The sequence below is a fragment of the Hemicordylus capensis genome, chromosome 4, assembly GCF_027244095.1.
Source record: "Hemicordylus capensis ecotype Gifberg chromosome 4, rHemCap1.1.pri, whole genome shotgun sequence".
NCBI lineage: Eukaryota > Metazoa > Chordata > Lepidosauria > Squamata > Cordylidae > Hemicordylus > Hemicordylus capensis.
The window spans coordinates 118,779,371-118,795,737 of NC_069660.1; the positions used below are offsets into that span (position 1 = coordinate 118,779,371).

Here is a 16,367-nt window from a genome sequence, read left to right on the forward strand (position 1 = left end):
ACAGTCGCCCCCTTGCCAACTACATTCACTTACCCTTCTGCATACGCCAAAGCCAACCCATACATTTAGGAACTTATTGGCAAAAGCCCGTGGAGGTCTGTGGCCTCACCCGCCGCTGCCCCGACTTCCCTCAGTGCGCGCCCTACCCCCACTATGCCTACCCGCTAATCCTCAGCCCCCCACGTGTGCATGCTCCCCGCCCCATTTCCTCCACGTGCGCAGAGTTGCGCTGCTCCTCCCTTCCCTCGAGATCAAGCCCAAACCAGCTCCAGGCAAGAGAGGCACGAGCGGAACGCCATCTGCCCCATCTTCCTGAGCCGGCTGGCAGCTGCCCTGTAGCGGGCACCCCCCACCTGCTGCGGAAGGGGGCGGGGCAACCCGACCCCTACTGGGCCGGCCAGCCAGCTTCGGTCTTTAATCTCAGCAGGCTCTGCCGCCGCGCCGCCTTCTCCGCCGGCAAACCGACCAACCTGGCCCCTCCCACGCTCGCCTCGCGGGGGGGGGGTTACTCGCACACTCCGCCTTCCCTCTCCCACGCAGGGCCTTATTGGCTGCACGGTTGCTAGGAGACCTTTCAACAAGGGGCCTGGGAGACGTGGCTGCAGCTGCTGCCCCCGCCAGAAGCCTCCCCTCCAACTATCCCTTGCTCACCTGTTGCAAGCACCCACTCCCTCGCCCCCCCCCTCTCCTCTCTCTCTCTCTGTATTCTCCAAATTCTAGGGCGGCGGCGTAGTGTCGCGTGAGTGAATCTCAGTGGTTTCTATCAGGCAAAGGCTTTAAGACAAAAGCGGGGAGTGGAGGACATTGACCATAAGAACCCTGCTGGATTAGGCCATCCATGGATGGTCGATATTCCAACATCCCGTTTCCGAGGCCAGCCAGTTCCTCTTGGGAAGCCCACAAGAGGAAATGAAGTCATACTACCATTGCTTTCATGAAACTGGTATTCAGGGGCATACTGCCTCTAAGCCTGGAGGTAGCACATAGCCATCACATAGGCAGCTTTTGATAGACTTGTCGGCCATGAACTTGTCCAATCCTTTTGTAAACCATCTAAACTAGTGGCCATCATCACATCTTGGAACAGCAAATTCCGCATATTAATTATGGACCCTCTGTGAAGACATACTTTTGTCTGTCCCAGCTCTCCTACCAATAGGTTTCATGTGATTACTCCCGGTTCTAGTATTGTGAAAGCAGGGGGATAGCAAGGTTGGAGTGGGCCCAGAGACAAGATTTTAAAATGCCCCCCCCCCCCACTGAAGCTCAGCTCATGAAGTAAAGAAATCCTAAATGAGGCTGAATTGTGGTAACAAAAAGCATTGTGTGTGTGTGTGTGTGTGTGTGTGTGTGTATATATATATATATATATATATATATATATATATATATGGTTTTGTAAATTGTGGACAATGCAAGTCATTTAATGGTACTAGAGAAAGACATGCTGTTCTGGTAGCTCCAGGTCTTAACAGTCACATCAATTTCGGAGGATTAATACAACTGAAGGAAGCCCGGGCAGGTGCGCGGCTGGGGGAGTCAGTCATGTGACTTGCCTCTGGGTTGCCCCCCAAGGCAGTAGGCCCCCATACAACTGTCTCCCCTTGCCCTATTATAGTTACACCCCTATGTGAAAGCGAAACTTCTCTCCAGCCACTTTCTCCACACCATTCCTAATTTGATAAATGGCTGTCATGTCTACCATCCCCCAGCCTAACCTTGGTCACCTTTTTTCTAAACTAAAGTCCAGAACATTGTACACTTTCCTTGTAAGAAAGGTGCTGCTGATCATTTTACTTGCCCTACAATATCCTTTTTGAGATGCAGTAACCCAAAGTACACAGTATTGCTAATGTGTCTGCACCTTATATTTGTATAAGGGCCCTAAAACATCAGCAGTTTTGTTACCTACCCTTCTCCTAATGATCTTGATCATGACCATATGGGCTTAGCACCTGTATATCTCCCGGATCGCCTCTCTCAGCCGGTTGTATCCCGTCCTGTGAGGTCTTCTCAGCTGGCCCTCCGTAGTGTCCCAGGCCCTGGTGTGGTGCGTAGTGCCTGGGCCCATAGGAGGGCTTTCTCTGTGGCCCCTCTTCATTGAAACATCCCCCCCCCGCAGATTCATTCAGCCCCCCTCTTTAGTTGCATTTATTTATTTATTTATTTATTTATTTATTTATTTATTTATTTATTTATTTTTACATTTTATATCCCGCTCTTCCTCGAAGGAGCCCAGACTACATACTTAATTTTCTCCTCACAACAACTCTGTGAAGTAGGTTAGGCTGAGAGAGAAGTGACTGGCCCAGAGTAACCCAGCAAGTATCTTGGCTGAATGGACATTTGAACTCGGGTCTCCCCGGTCCTAGTCCAGCACTCTAGCCACTATACCACATTGGCTCTCCTATCTTATCTGGCCTCTTTTAAGGCCCTTCTGAAGACCTACCTGTTTCACCAGGCTTTTGCTCTTTAATTTTTTAAAAATTGTTATTGGTGGTGGTGTTGTTCACCGCCTAGAGCAGGGGTGGGGAACCTTGGTCCTCCAGCTGTGGCTGGGAATGGTGAAAGTTGTAGTTCAAGAACAGCTGGAGGGCCAAGGTTCCCCACCCCGGCCTAGAGTCTTTGGAGGAGGCAATATATAAGAAATTTTTAATTAATAAATAAATAAATGTTGCCTTTTTCACAGCTATCATCCACCATGAACCCAAGATCTCTTATCTGGTTTGTCACTCACAACTCACACCATATCAGTGTAAATGTGAAGTTGGTCTTTTTTGCCTCAGTGTGTACTCTTATCTTCTATAATTCTCTAAGGCGTACCTGTGGCTAATCCCGTGTGTGGCAGCTCTCTCAAGAGTTCGCAAGCAGAAGCACAGTGGTGATTGGGCAGTAGAGATTCCATATGTAGATAGGGAGGAGGAACCTATGAGAGCAGAAGTACCATGGTGGGGATTCCATATGTAGATAGGGAGGAGGAGCCTGTGATGGTTAAAGTCAGTTGGAATGCAACTGTTACTGGATTGAAGATGTTCTGGATTGTAGAGGAGAGGAAAATCTCTCTCCCCTCCCTCCCATATATGAGAGAAAGAAAGAAAAAGGGGGGGAAAGAAAGACAGAGGGGAAGAGCGAGTGGAGTGGAGGAGAGAGAAAAAGAGAAAAAGAAGGAAGGAAGAGGGACGGGACGGCCCGGCCCTGTCAGCGGCCTCAGGGGAATGAGTGGCCTTGGCAGCAGCGAGGAAGGGCCCGGTAAACCCCTGCTGCTGCTGCTCCTGTGGGGAGGAGCAGGAGCAGGGCTTGGGTGAGGGTGGGGAGGTCTCTGGGGATAGGTGGCTGCAGCTTGGCTAATAGGTACCAGCTATGCTGAGCCATGACCAAGAGGAGTGAGGGGGATGGAGGAGTGACCAAGAGGGGTAAGGGGGATGGAATCAACGGGATGGAGGAGGAGGATTAGGAGTGCGGCTCAGGTTAGGGTGGAGAGATCTCTGAGGTGAGGGGGGCTGTGGCAGGGGGTGAGGGGGGCAATCAAGTATTAGTGCACAGATGCTCTGTGAAGGTTAATAGTTAGTAGCTAGTTTAGATTAAAACGTCTATATATTTATTTATCCTAGGCATACCTGTCATTAAAACCATGCATGGCAGATCTTGCAAGAAGCTGCCAGACTAGCGACAGCACATGGAAAAAATGGCAGCTGGGATGAGGAGGCGGTGGCAGCAGGCCAGCCCGGCCACCAGGATGAGGCGGTGGCCGGGCTGCCAGGAGGCAGCGGTGGGCCTGAACCAGCCTCCATGATAAGGCAGTGGCGGGCCCGGCCGCCGGAATGAAGAAGTGGTGGCAGGCCTGGCCCAGCCACTGGGATGAGGAGGTGGCTGGGCTGCCAGGAGGAGGCGGTAGCAACGGGCCCAGCCGTCGTCATGAGGAGGCGGGAGCGGGTCAGGCCAGCCGACAAAATGAGGAGGCGGTGGCAGGAGGGGATGGGCTGGCTTGAAAGCTGGCCACAAACCATGGGCGGGGGTGGGGAGAAGCGGGGCGGGCGGGCCGTCAGAGACGCAGATGCTCTGCACCCAGCCCAGCTAGTATTCACAATTTTGCTTACCTAATTTGGAGAGATCTTTTTGGAGCTCCATTCTTATTTTTACCACTCTGAATAGTGTGGTGTTATTTGCAGACTTTGCTGTTCCAGATTATTTATAAACAAATTAAAAATCATCAATCCTAATCCAGATCCTTGAGGGTATCTCACTTCCTACTTCTCTCTGTTGGAAAAATTGTCCTGCTCTCTCTACTTTCTGTTCTTCAACCAGTTAACAACCCATACAGGGACCCATCCTCTTATGCCATGAAAGCTAAGTTTATTCAAGAGTTTTTTGCGAGGGACTTTGTTTAAAAGTGTTTGAAAATCCAAGTATATAGTGCCAACCAGATTGCCTCTATCCACATGCCTGTTGACACTCTCAAAGGACTCTATAAGATTAGAGAGGCGAGGCTTACCTTTGTAGAAGCCATGTTGATTCTCTTTCAGTAAGACATTCTTCTATATGCTTAATAATTTTTTATCTTTATTTATACTTGCCACCAATTATATCAGAAGAAATGCTAACCAGCCTGTAATTTCCTGGATTCCCACAGCATCCACACGTGTTACATACCTTGCAGTCTTTGGCACAGAGGCCGATTTTAGGGACAAATTACATATTTGTGTTGGAAGATCAGCAATTTCACATTGAGTTCTTTAAGAACTCTAGAGTGAATGCCCAGATCCAATGATTTGTTAATTTTTAATTTGTCAGTATTTCCTAGAATATCATCTTTTGCCATCTCTATTTGACTCAATTCTTTAGATTACTTCTCTGAGAAGATCAGTTCAGGCACAGGTAAACTAAAGGTAAAGCTGTGCCGTCGAGACAGTGTCAACTCCTGACAACCACAGAGCCATGTGGTTTTCTTTGGTAGAATACAGGAGGGGTTTACCACTGCCATCTCCCACGCAATATGAGAGGATGCCTTTCAGCACCTTCCTATATCGCTGCTGCTTGATATAGGTGTTTCCCAAAGTCTGGGAAACATGCCAGTGGGGATTCGAACCAGCAACCTCTAGCTCCCTAGGCAAGTTACTTCCCCACTGTGCCATTAGATGGCTTCAGGCACATGTATCTGCCATATGTTTCTGTAATGAAGGCAGCTGCAGATAACACATACAGCTTCCCTGTGATCTCCATAATAGCCTCCTCAAGCATCCCTTTCGCTCCTTTGTCATCTAATATATCTACCACCTCCTTGGCAGATTTCCTGTTTCTGATATATTGTTTGCCTTGAAATATTTAGTAATATACTCCCCCATTTCTTTTTAAAATATTCCTTACTGTCAGCTTACATTTCTTTTGCCAGAGTTTGTGTTCCTTTTTGTTTTCAATATTTGGGCAAGACTTCCATTTTCTGAAGGAAGCCTTCATGTCTTTTGTGACTTGTTAGCCATGCTGGTATCCTGTTGGACCTGGTGATTTTAAGACAAATACTTTGTGTATAGCATAAACCAGGATTCTTTCCTGCTTTGTGATATATAATCTAGCTGAGCTATTTTATGGCTTAAAATAACTTCCACACAGTTTTGAGATATTTGACCCACTTAACTTTCCCTTGCCACTTCCTTTTAACCAAATCCCTCATTTCTGAGAGGTTTTCTCTTTTGAAGTCAAATATGTCTGTGTTGAGCTGTGTTCAATTTGTTTGTGTTCCCACTTGCATATATTTTGAATTTGATAACACTGTTAAGTTCCCTATTGATTCAACAACACTTACATCTCTCACCAGATCTGGCACCATTTAGGATTAAGTCCAAAATGGCCTCTCCTTTCCCCAACCCATTAGTTTCATGACCAGCTTTTCAAGGCCTAATCATTTAGGAGATCTAGAAATCTGATCTCTTTTTTTATGATCTGAACATGAGTTTACTCAGTCTGTGAGGATAACTGAAGTCACCCATTATTATAACACTTCCCCCCTTGATTGCCTCCATAATTCCTTTCTCCAGCTCAAGATTATACTCAGAATTTGATCAGGAGGGTGATGGTATGCCCCCAATAACAAATTAGTGCTTAGATCTCGTATTGACATTCAGGGCTATACTACCACAATGTCCCCCTCCCTGTCCTTTCTATAGAATTTTTATCCAGAAATAACTGTATTCTAGTTATGGGCGCGAGTTAGTTCACAACATGGAACCTGAGGTTCTCTCTAAATCTTTCAGCCCTGGAAGCATATGCTCCCCCTTCCATCCCACTCAAGTGCCTACCTCCTATGTAGGTTAAGTTATGCCTAGATTAGGCACAACATCTGAACCCACCGATCTCAGCATATCTCTTGCTCCAGAGAACCTGAGATCATCTGTTCTACAGCTGAAATTAACTTCAGATCTTGGGTTTCCTGGAGCAAGTAGGTTAGATTATAGGATGTATAAAGAAAGTAGGCACATGTATGGGAGTGGGAGTGTGCGCTCCTGGGACTCATGTCCTCATGTTCCCCATTAAGGGTAACCCTGCTCTGATTCATCAGGTTTCTGTTATGTCCACTATATTTATGTTCTTATTTGAACCATGCATTCCAATTCTCCTCCTTCTCCTATTTCCGTATAAACATCTACAGGTGAAACTCGGAAAATTAGAATATCGTGCAAAAGTCCATTAATTTCAGTAATGCAAATTAAAAGGTGAAACTGATATATGAGACAGACGCATTACATGCAAAGCGAGATAAGTCAAGCCTTAATTTGTTATAATTGTGATGATCATGGCGTACAGCTCATGAAAACCCCAAATCCACAATCTCAGAAAATTAGAATATTACATGGAACCAAGAAGACAAGGATTGAAGAATAGAACAATATCGGACCTCTGAAAAGTATACAGTGTACTGTGCTTGATTGGCCAGCAAACTCGCCTGACTTGACCCCATAGAGAATCTATGGGGCATTGCCAAGAGAAGGATGAGAGACATGAGACCAAACAATGCAGACTTGCTGAAGGCCGCTAATGAAGCATCCTGGTCTTCCATAATACCTCATCAGTGCCACAGGCTGATAGCATCCATGCCACGCCACATTGAGGCAGTAATTGCTGCAAAAGGGGCCCAAACCAAGTACTGAATACATATGCATGCGTATACTTTTCAGAGGTCCGATATTGTTCTATTCTTCAATCCTTGTCTTCTTGGTTCCATGCAATATTCTAATTTTCTGAGATTGTGGATTTGGGCCACTGTCCAAGCAGGAATGATGGGATGTAGTCAGCAATATCTGGAAATCCCCGTTAAAAGGAACACTGTACCATCTAGACATGGTTGTTGATCAAAACCTGAAAACATGAGCCATCTCTGTAAAAGACTTAGAACAACAGTCAGGAGTTATGCGAGGATTCCAAGTGTCATTTTCTCTGTCTCCTCTCATTCTTTAAAAAACATGACTTTGTCCTAGAGGATCACCTGCCCAAATAGCCACTAGCAAAATAGGGGAAGAAGAAGGTGGTGGGGTGTGTGTGTGTCTATAAACCAGTGAATGATTCCTGCCAGCCTTTGTCTTATGATGACTGTTGGCTCATGATGGGGTATATGTGCATTCACCACACTAGTGCTTACTTTGACACCAAGAGGGAGGAGGATACATTAGTTTGCCACACTAGACAGAGGAATTTGCAACAGGAGCAGATAGCCAAGTTCTGCCAGGGCCAAAACCAGCCCCTGCCAAACTAAGAAATCATTGTAATTTGCCCCTTCCTGTCACAAGCAGTGTGCTGTTCTTTTATTATTGACTCTAACTCTCAGATATCCCAGTCATGGATGAAAAATTCAGGGTCAATTTATAAGAGACACATTTTCTACATGGAAGTTTCTTCTGTGCAGGTGCTGTGCAGAAACCCATGTGTAGTGATCAATACATATGTAACTATTCCTCCAGGGGCATAGCAAGGTTGGAATGGGTCCAGAGACAGGATTTCAAAATGGGCCCCCAGACCCACAAAGTCCAGGGCCTCCACACACCCCAGGCCCCCAAGGATTTAAGTCTGATATTTCAAAATAAGTATGCTGCCTGGAAATACATTTCACTGAATACACACATGCACACTTCACAGTATATAGTGATATACATTGAGTACTATATATTTGTGCTACTTTTAATGCCTAGAACACACTAGCAATGCTAATTATTAAAATAGACCCCTTGCTGCAGATTAGCAAATGATACTTTCAACCATGCAGGGTGAGCCTATGTTTGTTTTCTCAGAATTCTGAACAAATTCAGTAAAGTTTGATTCCAGGAGTCTTTTCACACCAGGCTTTTAAAGCCCTTTAACACACATCTCCTCTGGAATAGAGGTGCTGCATTCACATGTTGGCCAGATTGACCCTGAAGTCCCTGCAAGTTATTGGGGAGCAGTTCACACACAAGAAAAATAAAATAAAATAAAATAAAATCACAACACATGCTTCACAGTTCTCACTCAGACCTTCTGGATTGCAAAACAACTTGAACATAAGTGCATTTATGAATGAATGAATGAAAATAAATGAAATATACTTGTTCCAGAAGCGTTTGTAATTTTCTGACATGAAACAAGCCGCCTATAGGCCTTTTTAGATAGTTTTTGTTTTTAAAGCCAGCACATTTTCCAGTCTGTTTTAAATTAAATATTCAGAGACTTCTCAGTCTCGCCCCACCCCCCCATATCAATGGCAAGCAGATCCCTATATATGGGGGTAACCACAAAAAGGAATTCACAGCCTACCTAGCAATAGCTGTTCTGGATGGTCTGGTCTGGGCAGAGGGTCTGCTGCCTGCTGCCTCCTTCCTTCCTTCCTTGCTTGGGGCCTACTCGAGTTCAGGCTTCAGGGAGGCCTACTCGGAGGCCTCTCTGGAAGCCCCGCCCACCCGCCGATCAGCTGAGAGGCGGGGAGAGAAGAGCTCTGCAGTTTGCAGGCCTTGCCGATCCTAGGCCTCTTTGCCGATCAGCCGGAGCTGGAGGCAAGTGGCTGAGGGGCCTTGGGGCTGGGCAGGTGGGCAATGGGGTGGGGGTGGCAGGGACTGGTATGGCGCCCCCACCTCAATGGCACCTGGGGCACGTGCCCCCCTGCCCCCTCCCCCCCAGTTACGCCTATGGGTGTGCATGCCTTCTCTCCTGTGGCTTTTTGGTCTTTTTGACTGGCTGTTACATCCTATTTTTATATCCTCATTTCTAAATGCTATCCTATTCCCTTGGAGTATTTGGATGCTCTGGAACATTTAACACCATCTTTCCCATAGGGATAATATTTCCCCAACTGGATGCTGCCCAACTTCTGTCAGCTTTTCTCCAGAGCGCTTTCCAGGTTAGCCACTCAACAGCAGCAAAAGGCTTCCATTCAGGCAAATCACTTGCAAAACGTAAACAGCAGAGGGAGCAGCCTTGCGAAAATGAACAACCTGAAAAAACAGCAACCTCTTTACGCCTGATATACGACGTCACAGCACTATATCACAGCAATTAAATTTGAAACAAGGCATTGGAACTCTGAACTGTCAGTGTAGGAACTGCGGTGTCACAACACAGGAAATGTGGAAGCACACTTCAGAGATTCGTCGTGACCCTGTTGCAGGGTGTAATCTGGAAAGCACCAGAAGTCAATAAAAGTTGTTCTGCAGTCTTTTTTATGTTAAGCACCAGCAGTCAGGTTCCATTTAGATTCAAGTGGAGATCATCCCTTTGGTACAGACTTGGCTTATCTAAAGTGTTCCCCAGTGCCTAACAAACTCATACCCTTCTTCCCAACACTACTCATGGTGGTGAGATTGTTCTCATCCACACATTGAGATTGCTCAGCTCTGCCTTTGTAGCTTGTCCTGCACATGGAAGAGGTAGTATTTCTGAGAATGCTACCTTGGAGATCCTAGACTTCAACATCCAGTCTAGCAATCAAAATTTGGCTTCCAGGAGCACCTGGCTACATTTTCTAATGTCATTGATCCCAACATGTACCGTGACTGCTGACTCATCCTTCCCAGCATTATCTGACAAAACTTTCATACTAGGCAGACTGGCAAGTCACCATATGGTCTACACACCTGTCACAAACCCCTCTCACTGGTGGATTTGGTCTGGGAATTTCTAGGATTTCTCAGACTGCCAAGGAGATAAATGTAAATCTTATGAAGACGGGCTGATTGAAAAGACCTGAATGTCTTTAAGCTTAGGGAAAGAGGATTACAAAGTGGAGGAGGGTAATATACTGATTGTTTTCAAATAATTAAAAGCTCTTTGGAACAATGGTGTGGGGAAATGGTTTGAGCCAGCCTCTGTGAATAAGGACCACCAGACACTCTGCTTGGGAACTGACTTCAGTGGGACTAATTTCCAAGTGAGGCTGCAGTCTTATGCAGAGTTGATCATTCTTTTTAACCCATATGTTTAAATTGGTTTAGGCATACCTAAGTCTGAATGTGATTGAAGTGCAATGTCTGTAAGCATTGCCAGCTTTGAACAACTCCTGCATCTGTCTTTTTAATAGTATTCACTTTGCAGCAATTAGCAGGTTATAATGTTTATTTTCATGCCATGAAGCTCAGATATTACACCTCTCTTAAAGATGCAGAAACAGGCTGCTCCCCCACCCACCCACCCACCACCCCTTGCAACTCCTATGTACAGGCTAGCCATTGTGTTTTATGGAAGAATGAATAAAGAAGGAATCCCTCATTGTTTTCATTAGGACACTGTAATGTCCCAAAATAAAAACAACTCTTTAAAATAAAAGAACTCCTTTAAAATATAGAACATCCAGCAATCCTCTACGACCAAGTGCCCAAGTGTATTGAACTGGCCATAAGAGGATGTTATGTGGATGGAAGTTTTAATGTGTGTTAGGGGGTGAATGGAGCACACACCCCTGACCATCATTCCATCTACATATGATGGAATCTGCTCTTTGCTTTCATAAAAAAAGTGAAACATGTCCTCTGCTTTTCCCAACCCTTTATATTTCCAGACTGGCTGGGCTTAGAGTTCTGAAATTGGGCACATATAGTCCAAGATAGCAAGACTCTGTGCTTTTTTATTCCAAGATAATTGGTCAATCCTTTGATTTTTAATAGGGATGTGCGCAAAGCGTTTCGTGCATATCCGAGACAGTAGAGAATGGGCACTTCAAAAGGAGAAAGGCAGGTTTTACCGGCCCCTCTGTTTGCCGGCTGGATTGGTTAGGAACAGGAAGTTCACTGTTCCTGTCTGCACATGCTTACATCCCATTTCCTGCTGAGAACAAGGAACTTCGTGTTCCTAAGCAAATACAGCCAGCAAACAAAGAGCCTAGCTGCTTAATGCTGACAGCGCCACTCTGGGGTGGCAGAGGACAAGGGAGCTGCAACAGAGGGGTAGGTAAGACCTGCCTTTCTCCTTTTAAAGTGTCCGCCCACCTCCAGCCAAAAGGATTCAGCTAGGGCAGCTTGAAGCATTTGGTACCTGGAAATAGAGGTGCTTAAACACTTCAAGCACATCCCTAATTTTAAATGATTTTTCCCCTACTGGAGAAAAGCTGGTTATGGTTATCTCTAACCATAGAGTACTTCACACCTAGTGAAAGTGGAACTGTTACATCTGAATAAACAAGCAACATTTTTTTAAAAAAATAAATGCACCATGCTCAAGTTGGTTTGTGACCCAAAAGCAAAAGGGCTGCATGAAACAGTGAAGCAAGGGGCATGTGTTGTGGTTTTAATTCCGCCGCCCCCCTTTATGAATACATTATATGTTCAAGTTGGATTTGTGTTTGAACTGTGGAGCAAGGGACACACGTTGTGTTCTAATTAGTTTGTGAATGGTCAAGAATCAAGAATGGCCAAGTATGTGAATCTAATGGGGCTCGTGTAGTCTTCTTTTCTTTTTTCTTTACAAATGCACTCTGGTCCAGATCTGTAGGCTTGTGCTGAATGATCAAAAACAAAAACATGTATGGTTCCTTGAGGGTTGTGTAGTTCTCTCCCCACCACACTCCGCCACCCAAATGCACTCTGGCCCAGACCTGGGGGTTTGTGGTGAATATGAATATATATATATATATATATATATATATATATATATATATATACAGAGAGAGAGAGAATTTTGTTCTTCAAAACCATTGCTTTGCATGCACATTTAACATATTAATGGATGTATTAACATTCATACAATTAATTGACTCGAATTTCTTTAAATAGATGACAGGTCTATACATTATTCATACTGTACAATCTCTTACTTTTAACGCTGATTTTAATAATTAATACATGTTCTATTTTGCATTTGTTCAGAGAGTAGAACTTCCATCTTAAATTGCTTCTGCTTGACAGGTAAATTCTTGATAATGGGATTTCTCCTCTACCCCTTGGCAGCTGCTTTGTGGAGCACCATAAGATTCCATCTTATACCCTATGCTATTTAACATGTATCTGAAACCACTAGATGATGCAGGCAGGAGATTTGAGGTGAGCTGTCATGTCACCCAATTCTGATTTTCCTTTTTCATATGACCCAGGTGTGTCAGTCTTGTTTGAACTGGTGGCTGAGTTGGAAAATGGCAAATGGACTGAATCTTAATCCAGAAAAGATATAAATATTAATGGTGAGGGGGATCTGGTGACCTGGATTATGGGGTTGTCCTATTCTAGAGAGGTTGTACTCCCTCTTAAGGAGTCCACACTTTGGGAATGATACTAGACCCCCTATCTGGTGGTGATCATGCCCAAGTGCACTTTTTATCAGTTTCAATTGCTGTGCCCTTCTCAGTTAGAACATAAGAATAGCCCTGCTGGACCAGGCCCAAGGCCCATTTAATCCAGCATTCTGTTTCGCACAGTGGCCCACCAGATGCCTCTGGCAAGCCCACAGGCAGGAGTTGAGGGCATGCCCTCTCTCCTAATGTTACTCCCCTGCAACTGGTGTTCAGAGGCATCCTGCCTCTGAGGCTAGAGGTGGCCTATAGCCCTCAGACTAGTAGCCATTGATAGACCTGTCCTCCATGAAATTATCTGAACCCCTCTTAAAACCATCCAGGCTGTTGGCTGTCACCACATCTTGTGGCAGAGAATTCCATAGGTTAATTATGTGTTGTGTGAAAAAGTACTTACTTTTCCCACAATTTCTTGGCAGTCAGTTTCATGGGATGACCCCTGATGTGTTATGCAAGAGGGAGAAAATTTTATCTCTATCAACTTTCTCCGCTTTCTCCATGCGTGATTTTATAGACCTCTGCCATGTCCCCTCAGTCGTCTTTTTTCTTAACTAAGATGTCCCAGGTGTTGTAGCCTTGCCTCAAAAGGAATGTGCTCAAGTTCCTGGAAACAGTTATTTGTTTTGCTGTCACTTTTTGTTTGTTTGTTTGTTTGTTTGTTTGACTGATCCATCACATTTATAAACCTCCTAACACAAACATCTTAAAGCAGCAATTTAAAATAATAACACGCAATAAAAACAATATTTAAAAATAGATTTAACAAAAGCCCAGAGAAAGCAGATGTGTCTTAATTTTTTGAAGGCAGCCAGAAATGGAGAAGTTCTTATATTGACAGGGAGTACATTCCAAAACCCTGGGGCAGTTACTCCACCAGACGACCTGATGGCAGCTGTAACAGCCTCCCCACATGATGTCAGTTGTTAGCGGGGAGATGTCTTAATTGTGTTCAAATTAGACTACTATAATGTATTTTATATAATACGTTTGAATTCATTGGGTTACCTTTGAAATTGCAGTCAGTGCAGAATGTGGTAGCCAGACTATTGACAGATCCCTATTGCTTTGCCTGTAGTGCTGAAATAATTGTGTTGGCTCTTATTTGGTTTCCAGGCACATTCAAAATGCTGGTTTTCACCTATAAAGACCTAAATAACTTGAGAGCAGGGTGTGTGTGGGAGCACCTGCTTCCGTATGAACTTGCCTGCTTGTTCAGGTCATCATCTCAGATTATGCCTCGTGTTCTACCTCCACTGGAGCCTGGATTAACTGTTACCAAAAAGCAGCAGCTCTTTGTTGGTTACCCATCTAGGATGCCCTTCCAAAGGAGATTCGACAAGCCTCTTCCCTCCTCTCTCTTCAGAGATGGGCAAAAATGTCTCCTTTCTGGAGAGCTTCTGCTGAGAATGGGGCTAAGACAGACAGCTCCATGTTCCTTACATTTAGTTTTTATTTTTGTTTTATTCCTTTTTATTTTATTTATTTATTTTTACTAGGATGTGTTTGAATTTTGTTGTGAAGTATTTTGTTGGATACCTGTTGGAGTGGAAATATACACAGACACTTTCTATTTTAAATAATTAATACATTATTTGTATGTTTACTCAGAAGTCCCACTGAACCCCACTTCCCACTGAGTTCCACAGATTTCAGTAACTGGAACTCGATCCCAAGAAACTGTGCATAGGATTTCAGCCTATAAGTGATAATTAGTTGCATTGATTCCTGCGAAACTTACTTCCCAATAAGCGTATTTAACATTTAAATCTAAGTTGAGGAATCATGACATCACAGCTGCTTCATGCACTCCTATTATCTCATCATAATAGGAGTGGACACTACAGTAATGGGAGGCGCTATGGCAATGCCATGAATCAACAACACATGGGCAGCTATGGAAATGCCATGAATCATAACAACACATGTGTGGCTGACTCTTACACCAGGATTATGTGGGATCCGGTTACATATTCACTAACTAATCACACTGGCTGACATCCTAACTAAATTTATTAGAGGAAGTCCTTTGAAATGTAGTAGTCCTTTAGACTACTCCCTGAGAAGTACTATTGGGAAATTTAGTCCAATGTTAACCACTGAATTGTTGGCTGGTATACAGAATTTGTAATGCTAGTGCATGCCTACAAACTGTAGTTACCGTAGCTGGTAAAATAATGTCTGCCTTAATCTGGGAACTGGATCTCAATCTGCTAATGTCTAATGTGCACTGAATGTTTAAATCCATAAAGGTTTAGCATTTAGAGAACAAAAGTTTGGCAATTAAATTTGAATATGTGCTTTCCAAGTTGCAAGGAAATGTATATTTTATATCTAAAAATACTTTGGCAGGCATGCTATCAAACCTCATTAAAGTGGCTTTCAGTTGACATGCTTGCTTCTGTGCTTGGAACTCCTTATTCACTTAAAATAAAGCATGTATTTGCAGGAACGTAACTGTAAAAATATTCCAGGCTTCTGGGATCAAAAGTTCAGCTTTTGAAGGGCTTGCCCTTCATAATCACTGTATTAATCAGAATTTGCGTATTTTATTCTTTGAGTCTGGTTACTATATAACTCCTGTGCTGTCCAGTGTTTCCTGTCACTTACTAAGATTGTGATCTTAGTGATATGAGCAATTCTGCAGAGGACAAAAGCTCCTGTACAAAAAGCCGTGTGAAATATTTTTGCTAACCGGATAGCATAGACATTTGAGAAGCAGATTTCAGAAAGATGGAAACGGTGCTCACAAAGTACATTGGGAAAATGAGAGTCACATCGCCCAAAGAACAATTACTTGCTTAATGTTTTCTGCTCCAGAGGCCAAGATTCAAAGCATGGCCTCTCAACTGTTGAAACTAATATAAGGACTTTGCATTTAAATTGCAGAAAGAAAACCATATAATCCTAGGAAAATAATGCTTTTTCAGAAAGCACTATGCTCTTGAATCAGTGTCATTTGTAAATGTTTCTGCAGCATTACAGAATATGAGATCCTGGTTACAATTCTAGAGATTAGAGAAGTGGCCTCACTAAAAGGAAAATCCATACATTATTTGAATCTGATGTTTAATGCTACGGTAATATTAATCTCCTGGAATGGTCACTGGGTTTATTTTATGTCATTTGCCCTTTAAACATATATATTCTGCTACACAATAAGATGGCTGTTCTTGTGACTAGAGACAAGAATTTCTATCCTAACAGTTTGGACCAGCTGGCTTGATATATTTCTATGATATATCATCACAAACTGATTGCTTCCAAATAAAGTTGTGAAAACCTCAGAGTTCATTGTGCTAGTTCTGCAATAGTATATGCATGGAAACATTCCTTTTCTCACTACTGTGATCAGCTTACACTGAAGCGTAAGATCTGATTACCCTTGTTGCCCTTTGCAAAGCAAAGAATGTTTATACAGTACAGTTTGGGGGTGCTACAGGGCATGTGGATAATTTATAGACTGTACCTATAAAAATCCACTGCAGTGTTTTGACATTGCTATGGCAAATTTCTTCAACCTCAGATAGATAGATAGATACTTTAACCAAAGTATTTTGCAGGTTTACTCTCCTCTGTATAATTAAAGTTACACCCTAATAATTCCTGTTAGGTCCAGAATTGGGCCCCATGCACC

At 43.8% G+C, this 16,367-nt stretch overlaps 1 protein-coding gene and 1 long non-coding RNA gene across 9 annotated transcripts in view; one reads left to right on the top strand and one right to left on the bottom strand.

The window, feature by feature from the left end:
- The window catches only part of SSX2IP (SSX family member 2 interacting protein), a 37,740-nt gene extending 28,845 nt beyond the window's left edge, over window positions 1–8,895 (bottom strand). For 3 of the 7 annotated variants that reach the window (XM_053246756.1, XM_053246755.1, XM_053246754.1), the window contains exon 1: window positions 34–347. The gene's annotated coding sequence lies outside the window, so the exon portion shown is untranslated. The other 4 variants (XM_053246751.1, XM_053246750.1, XM_053246752.1 and 1 more) reach the window with 4 other exon arrangements.
- Window positions 8,896–11,090: 2,195 nt separating this feature from the next.
- On the top strand, window positions 11,091–15,120 carry LOC128323501 (uncharacterized). Of its 2 annotated transcripts, none has more exons than XR_008306297.1 (3): window positions 11,091–11,400; window positions 12,354–12,488; window positions 13,847–15,120. It is a non-coding gene; the product is annotated as an uncharacterized LOC128323501 (long non-coding RNA). The 2 variants fall into 2 exon arrangements; XR_008306296.1 differs by having other exon boundaries at window positions 11,092–11,396.
- Window positions 15,121–16,367: the final 1,247 nt, after the last annotated feature.